Consider the following 22,108-nt stretch of genomic DNA (forward strand, 5'->3'; position numbering starts at 1 on the left):
CCTGGCGTAATAACAGGCGCTAGTCCGCCTATTACGCCGGGGAAGCAGCGCCTCGGTGTTTATCCTAGGGGTGTGTGGTGCCTAGAGCTGCTGAAGCCCGATCTGGAGGTCGGCCAGGATTAAAGGGATGGCCGGGGGCGCTGCCAAGCACGGCGGTGGTGTGAGGTCGAGGGGAGGGCGGGGCGGCGGAGGCAGGGGTCTCGGCCGGTGGTCGCTGGCGGTTCGAGAAAGATCGTCAACAGTGACTAGCGGGAGGTAGACGAAGGCCATCTGCCCGTTCCTTATAGTTCGGACGGTCCATAAAAAAATCGACTAACCTATTTATTTTCAGTCGACTGTTATTTTGATAGGACCACATGTGGTGGTGTGCTGGAGCAGTACCTGCATTTCCCAGCCATCCCTGTGCTCATATATTACAAAATCATACGGAGTAGAATCTAATTTTGTTTGCCATGCAATGTTGTAGAGCTATCATATGTCTCCTGTCATTTATTTTTCAGCCACCTGCTATCTGCTACTTTTACAGTGCACTAGTTCTGCACACACTTCACCCATACTCTCACTATTGTGTTTTTATGCAAGGGTATTTCAGACTCTGCTGCCTTCACAGAAGCAGAAAAGGAAAAAGAGAAGTCGCTCCTGCTTGCTTCGGGCTTAGGCAAGACACGTTTCAACACTATAAAGGGTGCAGTGTCAGCAGATGGAGACGGTAAACGTAGCTCTGGAGTTGATGATCTCGCTCGCCATGAACCACCATCCTAGGTGCTTGCTTTAACTTCGCGGTGTCATATGTGGTTGCATGTTGCATATGGTGTCTAGCTTGTATTCGAAAGGCCGAAGTCGGTCTTTATTAAGATAAGGAAAGATATTTTTTTACATGAACCACCATCCCGGGAGCACCAGAAGACAAATAGCTAGTCAGGGCACTGGCCGAGCCAGTGACAAGCCCAGCACAGACAGGCATCACCTGGAAGCCAACTAAAAAGCCACGATGGTGGCGAAGCAGCCCGCCTCCCACCAGGCTCTCAGGTCCTCGATGATCATGCTCACCACTCCAGCCGGATGTCTAGCTTGTATTGCTTCCAATTTGGTTAAATTGCATCTGCTTAGCTTACACATTATACCTTTGAATATGACATGCCTTCCTGTTTTTGGTACATACTAGTACATCTGTCTATTAACCATGTTCTTACATCAAACTAATGTTCTTGTGTATCCCTCATCAATCACTTATGATGAGGCAGTCAGGCCAGTGGACTACTGTGAGTAAAGATCCTCATTTAAAGAATGCAGCGTCAGCCTCCCCACATGATTCTCAAGAAACAGCAAGGCTAGATGAAGATAGTGAACGTAGCTCTGTAGTTGATTACCGCATTTCCCCTACACAGCATCGCAGGTGCTTGCTCTAACTTGGCAGCGTGATATGTGGTTGCATGTTGCATATGGTGTCTAGATTGTAATTCTTCCAATCTGGTTAAATTGCATGTGCTATTCTGCTTAGTTTATACATTATACCTGTTAATGTGACATGCCTTCCTGTTTTTAGTACATAGTACATCTGTCTATTAAGCATGTCCTTACATAAAACTATTGTTTTTTGTATCCCGCATCAATCAATATGACGAGACACCTTTAGTATATGCAGTGCGATATTAGTTGCATCTTTCATATGATTTATAGCATGCGCTGCTTCTAATTTGTTGAAATGCCATTTATGATGGGACGCTTTTAACTTGGCAGAGTCATATTGGTTGCATCTTTCATGTGGTGTCTAGCTTGCATTGCTTCTTATTTGTTGAAATGGCTTCTGCTTAGTTTACACAAACAGTTGTGAATATGCCATGCCGTCCTGTTTTTCGTACATATTCCATCCTGGTATCATGTGTTTGCCTTACATCAAAGTAGTGATTGTCAGTATCATGCACGAATGAGTTCTGAAGAGTGAATTTTATTGCTTTTTCTTGTCGGTTTTACTTGACAATTCAAAATCAATAAAGCGGAAGGAAGTTAGCAAGGCAGCGGATAAAGGTGCTCCTTCCAAACGGAGGGCCTCTACAGATTCTACTCCTCCACCCCCCAAGATGATTTGCAAGACAACACATGCATAGACACTCAACGTAGCTGTGTTGATGATGAGCACGTCTCCCCTAGTGCACCATCACAGGTGCTCCCTCTAACTTGGCACTGTTATATGTGGTTGCATGTTATGTATGATGTCTAGCTTGTATTGCTTCTAATTTTGTTGAATTCCATCTGCTTACTTTACACATTATACTTGTGAATAAGACACGTGTTCCTGTTTCTAGAACATACAATATCTGTCTATCACACCATGTTCTTACATCAAAGTACTACTGTTGTGTAACCTGCAACAATCACTTATCATAAGACACGTTTGACTTGGGAGTGTGATATAGGTTACATCTCGCATTCTTTTCTAGCTTGTACTACTTCTAATTTGTTGAAATGGCACTTATGACGAGACAGTTTTAACTTGGTAGAGTGATATTCGTTGCATCTTTCATATGGCATCAAGCTTTCATTGCTTCTAATTTGTTGAAATGCCTTCTGCTTAGTTTACACATCATAGCTGTGAATATGCAATGATGTCCTTTTTTGTTACACACTGAATCGTCCTATCATGCGGTCGCCTTACATTAAAGTAGTGCTCGTCAGCATCCTACGTCAATGAGTTCTGAAAAGCGAATTTTTATTCATTTTTCTTGTGGGTTTGACTTGACAAGGCAATAAAACCAAGAAAGAGGAAGGAAAAAAATAAGGCAGGGACTGATGGCGGTCTTCCGGCGAAACCGGCATCCCAGGTGCTTTCTCTAGCTTGGCAGTGTGATATTGTCTTGCATGTTGCATACGGTGTCTAGCTTGCATTGCTTCTTATTTGTTGAAATGGCTTCTGCTTAGTTTATACAAACAATTGTGAATATGCATGTCGTCCTATTTTTCGTACATATTCCATCCTGGTATCATGTGTTTGCCTTACATCTCGCATTCTTTTCTAGCTTGTACTACTTATAATTTGTTGAAATGGCACTTATGACAAGATAGTTTTAACTTGGTAGAGTGATATTCGTTGCATCTTTCATATGGTGTCTAGCTTTCATTGCTTCTAATTTGTTGAAATTCCTTCTGCTTAGTTTACACATCATAAGCAATGGCACTAATGACGAGAGACCTTTAACTTGGTAGTGTGAAGTTGTTTGCATCTTGCATATGATTTATTTCTTGTACTGCTTCACATTTGTTTAAATGCTAGTTATGACGAGACACTATTAACTTGGCAGAGCGATATTTGTAGCATCTTTCATATGGTGTCTACCTTCCATTGCATTACTTCTAATTTAGTGAAATGTCTTCTACTTAGTTTACACATCATAGTCTGATTATCTCATGCCATCCTATTTTTCGTACATATTACATCCTCCTATCATGTGGTTGTCTAACATCAAAGTTCAATTCGTCTTTATCACGCATCAATTTGTTCTGAAGAACTAAATTGTTATTCCTTTTTCTTGTCGGCTTGACTTAACATGGCACAGAGGAAGTGGAAGGAAGACAGAATGACAGGGGATGGTGTTAGTACTAAGGACACACAGAAAGGGAAGCAGAAGAATCCTGCAGATTCTGTTGGTACTAATGGTGCAATAGAAGGTCAAAGTCCAGCAGAAAATTGTACAAATGGGGTATCCCGTGCTACACGAGCTACAGAACAAGCCAAATAGAAACCAATAGCTTCCACCAAACAAGCAGAGACAGACCTACTTGTTGCAACACCTTCCACAGTACCACCAGCTGCACGAGTTACTCATTCGTCAACTCAGCTAGCAGCACGTTCCCAAGCTCCCTTGCCACCTGACACTACTTCTGAAGCACTCTTGACACAAGACGAGTTGGCAAGATCAGATGAACTTTGCGAGCTTCAACAGCAAGAAAGTAGTTGCTGGAGTCAAGTTACAGTTGCATGCTTCTTTATGTGTAGTCTCACAATTTGATGTACACTAACACTTCCTATGTTCGTTGTTGGACTCGCACCTAGGCACAAGAGGAAACAAACATCAGGGATAATGCTTGATAGGTTAACTAAATCTAGAGGAGGAAGAATGGAGATCCTTTTTGAGGGAGGTTTAAAAAGGCCACATGACACTACAGATTCAGCCAAGTTAGTATCAGAGGCAGCGGTTGCCGTTAGGTGTCATGTACGTATCCTCCCAACATGGATTCAGTACAGGAATGACAAAGATGAAACCCAGTTCAACACCTTCCTCAACCATTTATCTGTAAGTATGGTTATGTATGGAAACTAGTAATATCATCTTGCTCTGTCCCATACTTTCTAGGTTGTTGATAATGAGACTTCCATAATTTTCAACAGATGAGGTTCAAGTTGGATAGCCAAGATGATGCAACCAGACAAGCTTGCACCCATGTTTTCAAGTCTGCTCTGTGACAGTATCGGTATAACTTGAGGAAAACTCACTTTGAAGGCAAGGCTAACAGTGAACTTGCCCAAACATCTCCAGTGGAAAATATATCGGATGAAGACTGGAGAGGCCTCGTTAAACACTGGTCTGATCCAAAGTATCAGGCACATTATATATATGTGATCAGATCACATGTTGAACTCCTATTTACGCATGTGCCTCACAAATCTATCTTCTTGTAGGTGAACTATCCAAAGAACAAGGCCAACCGTACGAAAGCGAAATTCCAATAGACGACAGGATCTCGTAGCTATATTGCACACTATGTGGCTCTTGTAATTAGATGTTGTTTCACTCTTTTCGATGTACCATATTATCAGATCTATATTGACTTATTCCAAATGCAGAGGAAAGCCCCCAAGGACCAAAAAGTACCTGAACCAAATGCTGTGGAAATCTTCAAGGACTGTCACACCAGCAAGACGAAGGGCATGACTACACCAGTCAAAGCCGCTGTTGTAAGTCCTTAATCCTCATGCCTTTTAACTACTACTTACTCTGACTTGTGCATTGAACTGCATGGTTTGCAGCCAATGTCTATTACTCTTTTCAATTTTATACACAATTGTCTTAGCGTATCATTGCACCTTACAAGGTTTAAAAGAGAGGAGTGATGTTCCTTTGATCTTGATCTGTAATCTAGTTCCGTGCTGGACTTGCCCACACAACGTTACAATTGCATGTTTGTCTGTTCTTAGTTGTTTTGTGATATGAATGATGTCATACTATGCTTACCGTATTATAAACTTTGTCTCTTTATCCTTAGTTGTCAATACAATGTGAAGAAATAGACAATACATTAGCCATGGTATATGGTCATATGTTTGGAACCTGGTTTTATTGTGTACTTTGCAGTAAAATACAACTAATATTTTACACTGCTTCACCAGAATAAGTTATGTATATAGACCAAAGCTATTTTGTTTGGTTTTGCTACCTCCTTAATATCTTCTGTTCTGGTACTACTAATGTAGAAACTCAACTTTTCAGGAAGCTATGGAGAAAATGGTGGAACCGCCACCTTCTGAAGATGACGAGGCAACTATAATCGCAATGTCACCTCTTGCTGTAGTGGGTCAGTACCTATCCACTAACAGTGCCAAAAGCATGTTCCTGCGTAATACTGGGTTGGTTGTTAAGGCAATCTCGTCCAAACTGCCTCATGATCAAGATATGCAAGCTCAAAACAATGTTATATCTGCGCTCCACACACAAGTCCATTCCCTAACAGAGAACCTTTGTGAAACAAGGACAGACATTGTTCGATGTCGTCAAGATATGCATGGTTTTGAAACTAGACTATTAGACATTTTCTATGTTGTTCAGGAGCCTAGGAGAAATTAAGGCGAAGGTTATGGTGCTCCATTGGACAATACAGCATGAAAACGTAATAGTCAGGTTAAATGAACTGAGCTTCTTAACTTCTGGTGGTGCATTTATCTGCCAGACTGTTAACTTTTATGCCAACCTTCCTTTTGTTTTATGGTTGTAATTCATTTTGTTGCCAAACAAAATTTGTTCTTAACATGTAGCCACCGGCTGAAGAAAACTGCAAGCCATTTTTGTATAGTGTAGGGTGTTCCCTATATTTGCATTGGTGGCGAACTTTGATGCTCAGTGGATGTAATCTGTGCAATCGCCTTAATAGCCTAGCGTTAGTTTCGGGCTTATTTATTTCCTAGTCTTCTTTTTCCTTGGTTTGCTAGTGGCCGCAACAACCATGGGCCATATACGGACCGTGGTAACCTTGACCCTGCTACAGGCCGTAGGATCCATGGGCCTCCTACGGGCCGTTGGATAAATGGGCCTCCAACGGGCCATAGAATTGGTGGGCCTCGGGCCGTCAGATAAATGGGTCCACATGGGCCGTAAACGGGCGTAATTGGTATCGGGCCAGCACAGTAACGGGCCAGTAACAGGTTGAAAGACAGCAAAGGCTTAATTCTGTCACAGGAATAACGGGTCGTTAATGGGCCAGAATATAGGACGGGCTGGAAACGGCACAACGGGTTAACAGGCCACAGACGGGCCGATTTTAGCCACGGGCCGAATTTCGCCCATTAGTGGAACATGCCAGTAACGGGCCGGAAGTAATAGAGGGATGGAAAGGAGCCCAAGAACGTAGGGGCTGTCAGTAGGCCGAAAGCTAACATGGGCTGGAAACGGCCCATTTGAATCATGGGCCGTTAATGGGTACAAAGAAATTTATAGTACATTATGGGCTAGAGTCATCGTGGGCCACTAAAGGGCTTAAAGATATGAAAGGCCTCATGTGGGCTGAAAGACGTCGTGGGCCATACATGGGCCAAAAGTGAAATGGGCTGGTGTTATATTCGACGGCCCACATGACGCTGTTGGGACGATATCGGGAAGGCCCTAACAGGCTGTGAGTTACCGGGCCATAAAATGGGCTATTTGCAAATAGACCGTTAACAGGATTTTCATGGGCCGACCCGCTAACTTTTGACCAAGTCAAACGGGCCGGCCTTTGTAAGCTAAATGGGCCAGTGGTGAGCCATCACACGTTAAAGTTATCTGCCAGTTTTAATTGAGATGATTATCTTATACTCATATATATATATATGTTCTTGAGTTGAGATAAATATTTTTCTTATCAAATGTGCTATGAATGAATGTAAAATTATCAATAACTTGTGTACTGTTTGATCTACCCGTTGGGTACCCAATGGGTATGGGTACCCGTCGGGTATGGGTACGGGTAAAGTTTCATACCCATGGTTACGGGTATGAGTAGAATTTTGTACCCATTGACTACAGGGGTATGGGTATGGTATTGCTCTACCCGCTCCATACCCTACCCATTGCCATCCTTAGCTAGCCGTATCCATGGGTGCCTTCCATACCAACACTTTCCAAGGAATTTATTATTTGACAACATAAAGTAAATTTCTTTTTTCATTTCGAGACTGGGCATCCCTATTACCGCCGTACTCTCGTGCAATGACAAGTGAATAAACACTCATCTTGAGAATAACACATCTAGCGTGGAAAATATTGGCCACCCCCTGCTGCTTCATGAGCGGTACGAGCACACAAAAAGGAAAATTTATTTTGAAAATTAGAGATGGCACATACAAATTTGCTTCGAACGGCACGGGAATTCCGCATATAGGTAGGTATGGTGGACTCATGTGGCAAAATTGGGTTTAAGGATTTTCGATGCACAAGTAGTATTTCTACTTAGTACAAATGAAGGCTAGCAAATAGATTTAGAAGCATCCAACCAAGAAACAAAAAATCACATAAGCGAGCATTAAGCATAACTAGCACCGAATAAGCACCACAAGTTGGATGTAATTTCATTGCATAACTATTGACTTTTGTGCTTGCATAGGGAATCACAAACCTTAACACCAATATTCTTACTAAAGCACAAGTACTCACCAACATGACTCACATATTTTTATCATCATATCCCAAAATTATTACAAGGAATCAAGCTTATTTTGTCCAATGGTCTTCATGAAAGTTTTTATTATATCCCTCTTGAATATCTATCACTTTGGTACTAGTTTCATATGTTGCTTTTGACAAGCTCAAACAAATCTACGTGAAGAACATGAGCATAAAAAATTTTCATCTCTCAAAATAATATAAGTGAAGCATGAGAGAATTTCTTTAAAAAATTTACTAACTCTTAAATAAATCTAAGTGAAGCGTGAGAGCATTTCTTCAAAAATATTAAAGCACACCATTCTCATAAAGATATAAGTGAAGCACTAGAGCAATTCCATAGCTCAAAAATTTAAGTGAAGCATAGAGAGAAATTCTAACAAATCATAGCATAATTTTGGCTCTCTCAAATAGGTGTGTCCAGCAAGGATAGATGACACAAACTAAAAAAACAAGCAAAGACTCATATAATACAAGACGCTCCAAGCAAAACACATGATATGTGACGAATAAAAATATAGCTCCAAGTAAAATACCGATGGTCGTTCGAAGAAAGAGGGGATGCCTTCCGGGGCATCCCCAAGCTTAGTTGCTTCTTTCTCTTTGGATAATAACTTAGGGTGCCATCGGGCATCCCCAAACTTAGGCTTTTCTTACTGCTTATTCCTCAATCCATCGTGATCTCACCCAAAACTTGAAAACTTCAATCATAGAAAACTCAACAAAACCTTCGTGAGATCCGTTAGTAAGAAAGCAAATCACCACTCTAAGTACTGTTGCAAACCAGTTCATATTTTATTTTTGCATTATATCTACTGTATTCCAACTTTACCATAGCTTATACCCCCAGATACAAACCATAGAATCATCAAAATAAGCACACAACGCAAGGAAAACCTAATCTGTCAAAAACAGAACAATCGGTAGCAATCTGAAAACTTCGTATACTTCTGTAACTCCAAAAATTCTGAAAAATTAGGACAACGTAGGAAATTTGTATATCAATCTTGTGTAAAACATTCATAATTTTTTGCTTCTATGGTTTTTAAAAATTCTGTTGCTGGACGCGTAAGTTTCTGTTTTCCAACAAGATCAAATCAACTATCACCAAACATAATCCCAAAGGCTTTGCTTGGCACAAAAACTAATTAAAACATAAAAATACAATCATAACAGAGGCATAATTGTGCAAACACTCAATAATAGAAAAAAAGGCAAAAATGAATTTATTCATTGGGTTGCCTCCCAACAAGCGTTATCGTTTTATGTCCTTAGCCAGGCACAAAGATTTCGATGATGCTCACATGAAATATAATAATTGAAACACGAAGAGAGCATCACCAAACATGTGACAAAAAATTAAGTATAATATGCTTCCTATGCATAGGGATTTTATAAGAAAACAAACTAGCAAGGCAAGCAAAAACTAGCATATGCAAGGAAGGAGAAGAAACAATAGCAATCTCAACATAATGAGAGGTATATTAGTAACATGAAAATTTCTACAACCATATTTTCCTCTCTCATAATAAATACATGTAAGATCATAATCAAACTCAACAATATAGCTATCATATAATATTTTCTCTTCATGATCCACATGCATGCAAAGTTGACACTCTTCCAATATAGTGGGATTATCATCAAATAAAGTCATGACCTCTCCGTACCCACTTTTATAAAAAAATCATAAGATTGAACACTTTCCAAATATGTGGGATTATTTTTAGCTAAATTTGACACTCTTCCAAACCCACTTTAAATATTATCGCAAACATATTCATCATGAGGCTTAAATAAATTTTCAAGATCATAAGAATCATTTTCACCCCTATCACGAGCAACAAGTAATGGACATATAAAAATTAGCATCCCCAAGCTTGGGGTTTTGCATATTATTAGCACAATTGACATTAATAGAATTTATAGTAAAATCATTGCAATCATGCTTTTCATACAAGGAGCTATCATAAATCACTTTATAAATTTCTTCCTCTAACACTTCATCACAAATTTCAGATTCACAATTTTCAAGCAAAACTTCATAAAGATAATCTAGTGCACTCAAATCACTGGCAATTGGTTCATCATAATTGGATCTCTTAAAAAGATTAGCAAAAGGATGAGTATCCATATCAATAGATTTTTAGCAAGCGAACATGCAAACAAATAGAAGACACATGGCAACACAAGCAAAGATAACAAACAAGAGAACACGCAAACAAAGATCAAACGAGAAAAGGGCAAACGAAAAATAAGGCGAATAAAAAGGCAAATTTTTGTGAAGTGTGGGAGATGAAAATGAGAGGCAAATCGCAAATAATGTAACTTGCAAGGAGATGAGATTTTTGATTAGGAACCTGATAGATGTTGATGATGTCTTCCTGGCAACAGCGCCAGAAATTCCTTTTGATGTCCCTTGAACTACGTCAGTATTTCCCCAAAGAGGAAGGGATGATGCAGCACAGCTACGGTAGGTATTTCCCTCAGTTATGAAACCAAGGTATCAATCTAGTAGGAGAACCAAGAAACACTATGTAGACGGTACCTGCACACACACAAAAATACTTGCAACCTGACGCATATAAGGGGTTGTCAATCCCTTCTTCGGGTAATGGCGCCAGAAATTATCAAGTTGACGGGATAAAATTGTGATAGATTGGATAAATGGATCTCTATAAAACGCAAAATAAAAGATGCAAATAAAAAGTGCAGCAAGGTATGTTTGGGACTTTGGAATAGTAGATCTGAAAATAAAAGTGGAAAATAATAGACTGGAAAGCAAATATGATAAAGAATAGACGGGGGCATAGATTTCACTAGTGGCTTCTCTCAAGAAATAGCACACGGTGGGTAAACGAATTACTGTTGGGCAATTAATAAAACCTCAAATAATTATGACGATATCCAGGCAATGATTAATATATAGGCATCATGTCCAAGATTAGTAGACCGACTCCTGCCTGCATCTACTACTATTACTCCACACATCGACCGCTATCCAGCATGCATCTAGTGTATTAAGTTCATGGAGAAATGGAGTAATGCAATAAGAACGATGACATGATGTAGACAAGATATATTCATGTATGAATAGACCCCATCTTGTTATCCTTAATAGCAACGATACATACGTGTCTTGCTGCCCCTTCTCTCACTAGGAAAGAACACTGCACGATCGAACCCATCAGAAAGCACCTCTTCCCATGGCAAGAAAAATTGATCTAGTTGGCCTAACCAAACCAAAGATTCGAAGAAGAAATACGAGGCTATAAATAATCATGCATATAAGAGATCAAAGAAGACTCAAATAACTTTCATGGATATATAGATCTGATCATAAACTCAAAGTTCATCGGATTCCAACAATCACACCGCAAAAAAGAGTTACATCAAATAGATCTCCAAGAGACCATTGTATTGAGAATCAAGAGAGAGAGAGAGGAAGCCATCTGGCTAGTGCCTACGGACCTGTAGGTCTATGATGAACTACTCACGCATCATCAGAGAGGCACCAATGAGGATGATAAACCCCTCCGTGATGGTGTTTAGATTGGATCTCGTGGTTCTGGAACTTGCGGCGGCTGGAATTTTCTTTCATTGACTCCCCTAGGGTTTTTGGAATATTTGGGTATTTATAGGGTGAAGAGGCGGTGCGGGAGGCCACCGAGGTGGGCACAACCCACCAGGGCGCGCCTGGGCCCCCAGGCGTGCCCAGGTGGGTTGTGCCCCCCTCGGGGCACCCCTCTGTTACTTCTTTGCCCAGGTTGTTCCTTCTGGTCCAGAAAAATTCTACTAAAAGTTTCGTTGCGTTTGGACTCCATTTGGCATTGATTTTTTGCGAAGTAAAAAGCAAGCAAAAAACAGCAACTGGCACTGGGCACTATGTCAATAGATTAGTTCCAAAAAATGATATAAAGTTGCTATAAAATGATTGTAAAAAATCCAAGAACGATAATATAACAACATAGAAGAAGCAAAAATTATAGATACGTTGGATATGTATCTGTACATAGCATAGCATACATGATAGAACCTATGGCTGAGGCATCGGTAATGACTTTCATTTTCTCTCTATCTTCTGCAGTGGTCGGGCTTTGAGTCTGACTCAATTTCACACCTTGTAACACAGGTAAGAACCCTTTCTTTGACTGGTCCATTTTGAACTTCTTCAAAACTTTGTCAAGGTATGTGCTTTGTGAAAGTCTTATTAAGCGTCTCGGTCTATCCCTATAGATCTTGATGCCCAATAAATAAGCAGCTTCACCGAGGTCTTTCATTAAAAAATTCTTATTCAAGCATCCTTTTATGCTATCTAGAAATTTTATATCATTTCCAATCAACAATATGTCATCCACATATAATATCAGAAATGCTACAGAGCTCCCACTCACTTTCTTGTAAATACAGGCTTCATCGTAAGTCTGTATAAAATCATATGCTTTGATCACCTCATCAAAGCGTATATTCCAACTTCGGCATGCTTGCACCAGTCCATAGATGGATTGCTGGAGCTTGCACACTTTTCTAGCACCTTTAGGATCGACAAAACCTTCTGGTTTCATCATATACAACTCTTTAAGTAATCCATTAAGGTATACAGTTTTGACGTCCATTTGCCAGATTTCATAATTATAAAATGTAGCAATGGCTAACATGATTCAGACCGACTTAAGCATCGCTACTAGTGAGAAAATCTCATCGTAGTCAACCCCTTGAACTTGTCGAAAACCTTTTGCGACAAGTCTGGCTTTGTAGATAGTGACATTACCATCAGCGTATGTCTTCTTCTTGAAGATCCATTTATTCTCAATGGCTTGCCGATCATCGGGCAAGTCCACCAAAGTCCATACTTTGTTCTCATACATGGATCCTATCTCATATTTCACGGCCTCAAGTCATTTATCGGAATCTGGGCTCATCATAGCTTCTTCGTAGTTTGTAGGTTTGCCATGGTCTAATAACATGACTTCCAGGACAGGATTACCGTGCCACTCTGGTGCGGAACGTGCTCTGGTCGACCTACGAGGTCTAGTAGTAACTTGATCCGAAGCTTCATGATCAACATCATTAGCTTCCTCTCCAGTTGGTGTTGGCATCACGGGAACAATTTTCTCTGATGTGCTACTTTCCTATTCGAGAGAAGGTATAATTACCTCATCAAGTTCTACATTCCTCCCACCCACTTCTTTCAAGAGAAATCCTTCTCTAGAAAGGACCCATTCTTGGCAACAAAGATCTTGCCTTCGGATATATGGTAGAAGGTGTAACCAATAGTTTCCTTAGGGTATCCTATGAAGATGCACTTCTCAGATTTGGGTTCGAGCTTATCAGGCTGAAGCATTTTGACATAAGTGTTGCATCCCCAAACATTAAGAAACGACAACTTAGGTTTCTTGCCAAACCATAGTTCATGCGGTGTCGTCTCAACGGATCTACACAGTGCCCTATTTAACGGTGTCGTCTCAAAATGATAGTGGTAAATCTGTAAGAACATCATAGAACGCACCATATCTAATAAAGTATGGTTACGATGTTCGGACACACCATTGTGCTATGGTGTTCCAGGTGGCGTGACTTGTGAAATAATTCCACATTGTTTTAAATGAAGGACAAACTCGTATCTCAAATATTCGCCTCCACGATCAGATCGTAGAAACTTTATTGTCTTGTTACGGTGATTCTCTACTTCACTCTGAAATTCCTTGAACTTTTCAAATGTTTCAGACTTGTGCTTCATCAAGTAGATATATCCATATCTACTCAAATCATCTATGAAGGTCAGAAAATAATGATACCCACCGCGTTCCTCAACACTCATCAAACCACATACATCGGTATGTATTATTTTCGATAAGTCATTGTCGGGGGAAACGACACCTATGGGATCGCTGGGATCCCTTCTACGGTTGGCGGGCGCGAGGTTGTACAAAGAGCGGGTCTAGGAGTCAGCACAAAGATCGTTTACCCAGGTTCGGGCCGCGAGGATGCGTAATACCCTAGTCTTGCTTTGGTGTATATTTGAGTGTCCTTGAGTTCTTGAACTAGCTACGGGGTGTAACTTGTCCAAAAGATCCGAATCCTGCTCCCGTACGCCTCGGGCTTCCTCTTATAGGCAAAAGGGATCGCCACAGTGGCACACAGGAGGTGGAAATGTATACAGTGTACAAGCTTATCGCCTGTCATTACGGGACAAGGTGCATTAAATGCGCTCCTTAGGTGTCCCGTTGCTTTATTGGGGATGGCAATGAGGCCCTTCCCATCCGTCGCCCCTCCGCCTCGCTCCGACACGCGCCCAGGTCAACGAGGCATGCAGTGCCACGTAGGCTGGCTGGCTGCTGAGATGGCGTGGTAGTAGGGTCTTCACGAAGATCTGCATGCCAGCACGTAGGTGCCTGCCTAGTTGGTTGGGCTGGCAGCTGTATGGGAACGGCAGTGGAGCCTTGGCAGACGTGGGCCTGGCTGTGGCCTCACAGGTGTCCTCGGCAAGGGTCTTGCCAGGGCCCCGGCAAGGGTCTTGCCGCGGTATCGCGATCGTCCCCGGCAAGGTTCTTGCCGGGGGTCTGGTGGATTTCCTCGGCAAGGGTCTTGCCGAGGATCGTCGTATTCTGGTCTTCATCTGATCTTGCGTGCTTATGATCTTCACAAAGATCTGCATGCCACCACGGAGGTGCCTCCCGATCCTAGGTTCCAATGTGGTTGATGGTATTGGAAACCTTGGGTTCAAGGGTGGCGCGCTCTGCTGGCATCGGGCAAGTTGCCCCGGCAAGGCTCTTGCCAGGGCTGCGGAGGCCGCCCCAGCAAGGGTCTTGCCGGGGGGTCCACCTCGCCCTCTTACCCTTTGGTCTTGGCGTTGCTCTGCTTGTCTTGCATCTTTTGCTTCCCTCCTCTGCCCTACTTAGTGTGGCCGCGGGCGCGGCTCTGACTGCCCGTGCACAAGTAAAGGGGTACAAAGGAGAGCCCCTACTTTAGTACACCGACAGGAGCCCCCGGGCCTGGGCCACATATAAGCGTGACGCGTTGTTGGGCTAGGCCCAGAACGGTGCGCGGGCAGGCAGGGTGGATTTTTACCGCAGTAAGTTTTCCGTTTGCTGTGCTTCCCCACGACCCGCGTTGAATGCGCGACGTGGAGGGCCGTGCGTGATGTGGGGGTCGTGCGTGGGGCGGCCGCTGCCCTCATGCGTCACATCGTGGTAAAGAGGCGGCTCGCGCCTTCCCCATAAAAAGAGGAAGAGGCAGGGGCGCAGCTTATTTACTGGGTGGACTCGGGTCGGGGCCTTTGAGGTGCCCGTGCCCTACAATCACGGGGTGGAAAACGGTCGCCTCACTCGTCCCTTCGATTTCTGTTTGCTCGCCACGTGTTCTCCATGCCTTGAAGATGGTAGGCGGTAGGCGCGGGCCTTGAATGACGAGGCGGAAAACCGGGCCGCTGTTGATTGGAGCAGCGGGTCGGTCTCGATTCCTTGCGCCCCTGATGGCTGGATTGACTGAGTGGGGCGGCCGAGCCCCGACCCCGCCCCTTTATAAGAAGGGGAGGGGATGGAACCCCTCAATCCTTCACCATCCGCCTCCTTCCACCTTGGCTTCTTTCTTCCTTCTGCTATGGCGAGAGGGTGCGCCGGTGCTTCGACGGTGGCGACGAGGGTCTCCGCTCGACAGCGCGCCCCTCCTTCCCAAGAGCTCGTGGCGGTGGAGTCGGCCGCGAGGTGAAAGGGGAGGGGGTGAGGCCAAGGCCGTCGTGGTGCTCGGGGAAGAGGAGGAGGGGGCGGCGCACCAGCCTCGCCTCCGTCGGCGGTCCCTCCCCCAATGGAGGGCCACATCGGGGACCAGCCTCGCGAGTTCTTCATCAGGCTGCACCGGCCAGCGTGCCGTCGTCTTCGTCTCCCTACTCCATTTGCTCGGGAGATGGAGCTCGACCCACCACAGACTCTGAGATTGCATATGAGGGGCTGCGGGAATGGCGGCACGCGGGTTGATTTCGATTTTCCCGCCCCTCACGTCATGTATATTCGCCGCAGATGGAAGAGCTTTGCTCGTATCCATAGCCTGACGGCGAGGCTCGTTCTCTATTTCAAATTAATGGAGAACGACCTGCTCTCTATCAAGGTCTTTGGAGACTTTGGAACTCACCTAAAGTGCTGCGTGGAGAGCTCCTCCGATGATGAAGACTCTTCCTCAAGCGGGAGTGACAAGGAGGACAGCGACAGCGACAACGAGGGTAGCGGGCGGGAGGAGGACGGGTCCGACTAGGCGTCGGGCACACCATTCCTGGGTGACGCCGGCAGCACCATCATCTGCATCGCCAGCTCCTTGAACTTCTCGGGGCCGTCGCCTTGGGCGGCTGGCGTTGGAGGGACGGGGAAGACAAACAAGGCGGGTGGCGGGCCGTCAAGTCGGAGTACGATGGCCCTGACACCTTCGTCGCGTATTGCCGGGCCGCTGGCTCGTCTTCCAGCTCTTCCTCTGGCACCATCATCACCGGCCTCCTTCCGGACGATCGCCGATATGTTCTCTTGGTGTCTTCTGCTGCTTGTAGCTCGCCTAGGCGCTCCTTTTGCCCTTCCGCCATCTTGTTCCGTTTCCTAAGGAGAGGGACAAGAAAGGGATTACGGGCATCATATCTCTTTTTAGTTTGTAAGCCTTCGGGCCTTAGTAGAATTTAAAACTTGTAATCCCCTTGCTCATGTTTACATTCCGTACGAGCTGTACCTGTATGGGACGTATTAATGAAAAATGGTGCTTGTCGGGTTCTTTTGTGCGTGAGCGAAGCCCATGCCATGGAGTGAATCCTTGTTATTTTTAAGATAAACATTGTCGCCCGGCAACAGGCCTTGCCGTTCCCTTACTTCTTTCGACGATACTCACGCTCTTGGCGGAGGTAGGGGCGAAGTAGGGTTAGGCCCTTTGTTTTGCTTCCTTGTCACCGCGACTACAACCAAGTTCCGACCCAGGGAATAGTTCTTGGGTACGTGAAAGGGGGAGCACGGTGGTCTAGGAATAAAACAAGGTTTCATACGTCCCAATTCCATACGAAAATGTACAACAGGGGATAAGGGACTTATCTGAATCTGCAGCCCCCGGCAATCTTGGCTTGTCGTGGTTGGATCCTTGTGTCTGCAGCCCCCGGCAACCTTGGCTTCCCGGGGCCGGAGCGCCGGCTTGTTCTCTTTCTTCCAAATAGCTCAGCAGAAATGTCCATGTACCCTGCGAACCAAAAAGGACGGAAAGGAATAGAGAGACGCACACTCGACCTCTATGCTAGGGGTTAGTCGCTGCTAAGCACTATCAACCCCAACCGAGGGAGATACTTAACCTAGCATGCATGCTAAAACTTAGGGCGCCAGCGCTTCATTTTTTATGCTCAGGGTCTACGACTGGCTTTGTACAAAGGGTTACATGCCTCGCCGGCAAGGCTTGTACAAAAGGTGGTTTGCCGGGGGGGCCGGCAACCGCGCCTTATGGGTAAAACTTGCGAAGATGTTCGATGTTCCAGGAGTTGCTCAACTAAATAGCATCTTCGGTCTCCAGGCGGACTGCGCCGGGCCTGGTGACTCGTGTTACCCGATAAGGGCCTTCCCACTTCGGCGTCAACTTGTTGGGATTCTTGGCCGATTGAACGCGCCGAAGAACAAGGTCGCCTTCCTCAAAGCTTCGAGCATGAACCTTGTGGCTATGGTAGCGGCGCAAGGCTTGCTGGTAGCGCGCTACTCTCACAGCCGCCCGAAGAAGATCTTCCTCGAGGAGCGTTGCGTCATCTTGCCGCAATTGCTCTTGCTCAAGCTCGCCGTAAGCGAGCACTCGAGGTGACCCGTATGTGAGTTCAGTGGGGAGAACTGCCTCTGCCCCATATACCAGGGCAAAGGGTGTCTGGCCGGTGGCTCGATTTGGCGTCGTTCTGATCGACCAAAGAACTGCCAGCAACTCATCAATCCAGCGCCTTCCACTCTTGTGCAGCCTATCAAAAGTCTTTGTCCTCAGGCCTCACAGTACTTCAGCATTTGCCCTCTTCGCCTGGCCGTTGCTCCGTGGATGTGCCACGGAAGCGAAACAGACCTTGCTGCCGAGGTCTTGGATGTATTGTATGAAGGTACGTCTTGTGAACTGCGTGCCGTTGTCGGCGATGACTTTGTTTGGCACACCGAAACGGCAGACTAGCCCCTTGAAGAACTTGACGGCTGACTGCGCTATCACCTTCCTCACTGCTTCCACCACCGGCCACTTTGTGAACTTATCAATTGCAACGTACAAGTACTCAAAGCCCCCGACAGCGTGGGGGGAGGGGCCCAGTATGTCGAGCCGCCAGACCGAAAACGGCCAGGAGAGAGGGATTGTTTGAAGGGCTTGAGCTGGTTGATGAAGCTTCTTTGAATGGAACTGACACTCTTCACACTTGGTTACTAGTGCCGTTGCATCCTGGAGGGCAGTGGGCCAGAAGAAATCTTACTGGAATGCCTTGCCGGCAAGGGCCCTCGACCCTATGTGGGAGCCACATATGCCTCCGTGTATCTCCGCCAACAGCTCCAGTCCTTCCTCCCAGGGAATACACTTCAATTTCACACCGTTTGGTCTTTTTCTGTACAGAACGTCGTCAATGAACTGATACATGGCAGACTGATAGGCTACTTTCTCCGCTTCTTCCTGCTCCTCAGGGAGTTCCCCTGTTTGGAGGAATCGGACGGTATGATGTGCCCATGCCGGAGCCTGGGGCTCGACGGCAAGGACCAAAGGCATTTCCTCTGCCATGAGAGTGGTTGTCTCTACGGCCAGGGCTTGACGCCCTGCCGGAGTCTGTTGCCCCATGGCAGGTTCAGTGTCCACGGCAACATCTTTGCCGGCGGCTCCTGGGAGCTTGGCGGGAAAGTACTTGCCGGGGCCTGATTTCCTCCGGTTGTTCTGCTCTATTGATGGTTCAATGGATGGTTGAGTTAACCGAAGCACAAAAGTACCTGGTTCCACAGGCAACTTGAAGGCAGCGCGTTTCGACAAGTAGTCGGCGATGCCGTTCTCCACTCGGGGAACATGCTCCGCTTGTATACTGTGAAAACGCTCTTCTAGCTTCCCCACTTCATCTACGTAAGCCTCCATCAATGGGCTTTGATATTCTTTGTTAACTTGCTTGACGACAAGCTATGAATCACCCCTGACGATGATCTTCTTGATTCCGAGGTCTACCACGATCCTGAGACCGGCAAGCAACCCCTCGTATTCAGCAGTGTTGTTTGTTGACATCTCCCTGGGAAAGTGCATCTGGACTACATACTTGAGGTGCTCTCCGGTGGGTGCGACGAGTAACACACCAGCACCGGCGCCTTGCAGCGAGAAAGCCCCGTCAAAGTACATAATCCAGTCGCGACTTGCTTCCTTGCCGGGGAGAGCGGTCTCCTGAATCTCTTCGTCAGGCGTTGAGGTCCATTCCGCAATGAACTCCGCCAAGACTCTACTCTGAATTGTCGAAGTGCTTTCGAACTTCAACCCAAAGCTCGACAGTTCCAAGGCCCATTCCACAATCCTCCCGGTTGTGTCTGGGTTATGCAATATCCGTTGCAACGGGAGGCGGGTGACGACGGTGATTTCATGTGCTTGGAAGTAATGACGCAGCTTCCTCGAGGCCATAAGGAGGACGAAGAGCAATTTCTGCACACCGGAGTACCTTGACCTAGCCCCCAGCAAGAGAGAGCTGACAAAGTAAACCGGGTGCTGCATCATCTTCTTCTTCTGCACCATCTCATTTGGTTGTGTTGCTTCTGCTTCGCCAGCGTCAGACTCTGCCGGGGGCCTTGCCTTGCCGGCACCAGGCCCTGCCGGGGGAGCTCTGGTTTGCCATCCGCCAGCCCTGCTGTTGCCACTGCCTCTTCATTGACCTCCCTCTGTGCCACTAGCGCGGCGCTGACCACTTGGTTCGTTGCCGCTAGATATAGCAGCAACGGTTCTTGTGGTTTAGGCGCAACCAGTATTGGCGTAGAGGAGAGGTACTTCTTCAAATCCTGCAGGGCTGCCTCAGCCTCTTGGGTCCATTCCATTGGGCCCGCCTTCTTCAAGATTTTGAAAAAGGGAAGGGCACGCTTAGCAGACTTGGAGATGAACCTGCTCATGGCGGCAACACAGCCAGTGAGCCGGCGCACATCCTTGATCCGCCTAGGCGCCTCAATTTGCTCAATGGCCTTGATCTTGTCTGGATTCACCTCAATCCCACGCTGTGACACAAAGAACCCGAGAAGTTTGCCGGACGGAACACCGAAGACACACTTCTCAAGGTTCAGCTTGAGGTTGATCTTGCGCAAATTTGCAAACGTCTCTTCTAAGTCTTGCACGAGTGTTGCCCTGTCCTTGGTTTTGACCACTATGTCATCCATATAAGCTTCCATATTTCTATGCAACTGAGGCTCAAAACCAATCTGGACTGCTCTTGTAAACATTGAGCCAGCACTCTTCAACCCGAAGGGCATTCGTAAAAAGAAATACGTACCACATGGGGTGGTGAATGTTGTCTTCTCCTCATCTTCTTTCATCATGAAGATCTGGTGGTATCCCGAGTAAGCGTCGAGGAATGATAACAAGTCACACCCGGCCGTGGAGTCAACAATCTGGTCGATGCGCGGTAATGGGAAAGGGTCCTTTGGACAAGCCTTATTGATGTCCATGTAATCAATACACAGTCTCCACTTCCCATTTGCCTTGCGCACCACTACTGGATTGGCCAGCCACGTCGGATGGAGCACCCCTCCTACCAAGCCTGCCGCTTCCAACTTCCTGATTTCCTCTGTGATGAACTCTTGCCATTCCAGAGCCTGCTTCCTGACCTTCTGCTTGATGGGTCGCGCATGAGGACAGACAGCAAGATGGTGCTCAATCACCTCCCTGGGAACGCCGGGGATGTCGGATGCTTTCCACACAAACACATCGACATTCGCCCGCAGGAAAGTGATGAGCGTGCCTTCCTATTTGCTGTCGAGGGTGGAGCTTATGGTAAAAGCCCCTCCCGTGCCATCCTCCTTGACGGACACCTTCTTGGTCTCTGGTGGTGCAGCTCTGGATTTCTTGCTCTTGCTGGTGGAGCTCTCTGGCACATCCTCGACGGGAGCACTACACTCTGAAGAGGTGCGGTTGCCGGAGTGGGTGCGAGAGGTCTTGCCGGTCTTCTTCCCTTCCGGGGCTTCAGCGACAGGAGCAAGTGCCTTGGCGGCAGTTGCTGCAACTGCCTCCCGGTAGAGTTGGTCAGCGCAGATCAGCGTGTCCTTCTTGTCGGAGGGGGCGGTGATGACGGTCATCGGCCCAGGCATCTTCAGCGTGTTGTAGGTGTAATGTGATGCCGCCATGAACTTGACTAGTGCCGGGCGGCCGAGGATCCTGTTGTATGGCAAGGGGATCTCGGCTACATCGAAAACAATCCTCTCTGTCATGTAGTTTAACTCGCCTCCAAACGTCACGGGCAGCGTGACCTTACCCTTCGGCTGACACCTTCCCGAGTTGACCCCTTGAAATGTGCCCGTGTCTTCGAGGTCTCCATCAGGAATCTGCAGCCTTTTGATCACAACAGGCGAGATCAAGTTCAGATCGGCCCCGCCATCAACTAGCATCTTTGTCACCTTGAGGTTATGTATTATTGGCAAAACCAACAACGGTAAACACCCGACCGCAGTTGTGCGATCCGGGTGGTCCTCGGTGTAAAAAATGATAGGTGTGTTGGACCACTTTAGTGGCTTTTGAGCATCGAATGATGGTTCCGCTGCTGTGATCTCGCGCGCCCATTGCTTGAGCTGGCGGTGAGCGGTGTGTAGCGAGGCACCACCGTCGACGCACATGGCCTCCGTAGCTTTTTGGAACTCATGCTCGCTGGACTCGTCGTCCTCGTCATGGAATGCGCTGATCACGGCGGCGGGATGAACATCTGGGATGTTGTACTGCACCCAGTTGAACCTCTGTATGTACTTGCGCAGGGTTTCACCTTCCTTCTGGGGGATGATATGCAAATCACTTGCCTGGCCATGAGCTTGGTGGCCTCCGGTGAAGGCGCCAATGAACTCATGACACAAATCCGACTAAGAAGAAATGGAATCCGCCGGCAAGTGCATCAACCATGACATGACATTGGGTTTAAGTGCCAACGGGAAGTAATTGGCAAGCACCTTGTCGTCGCGAGCTCCAGCAGCTTGCATCACAATGGTGTAGATGCTGAGGAACTCCGAAGGGTGGGTCTT

The sequence above is a fragment of the Triticum aestivum genome, chromosome 2D (assembly GCF_018294505.1).
Source record: "Triticum aestivum cultivar Chinese Spring chromosome 2D, IWGSC CS RefSeq v2.1, whole genome shotgun sequence".
In the NCBI taxonomy this organism is placed as follows: Eukaryota; Viridiplantae; Streptophyta; class Magnoliopsida; order Poales; family Poaceae; genus Triticum; species Triticum aestivum.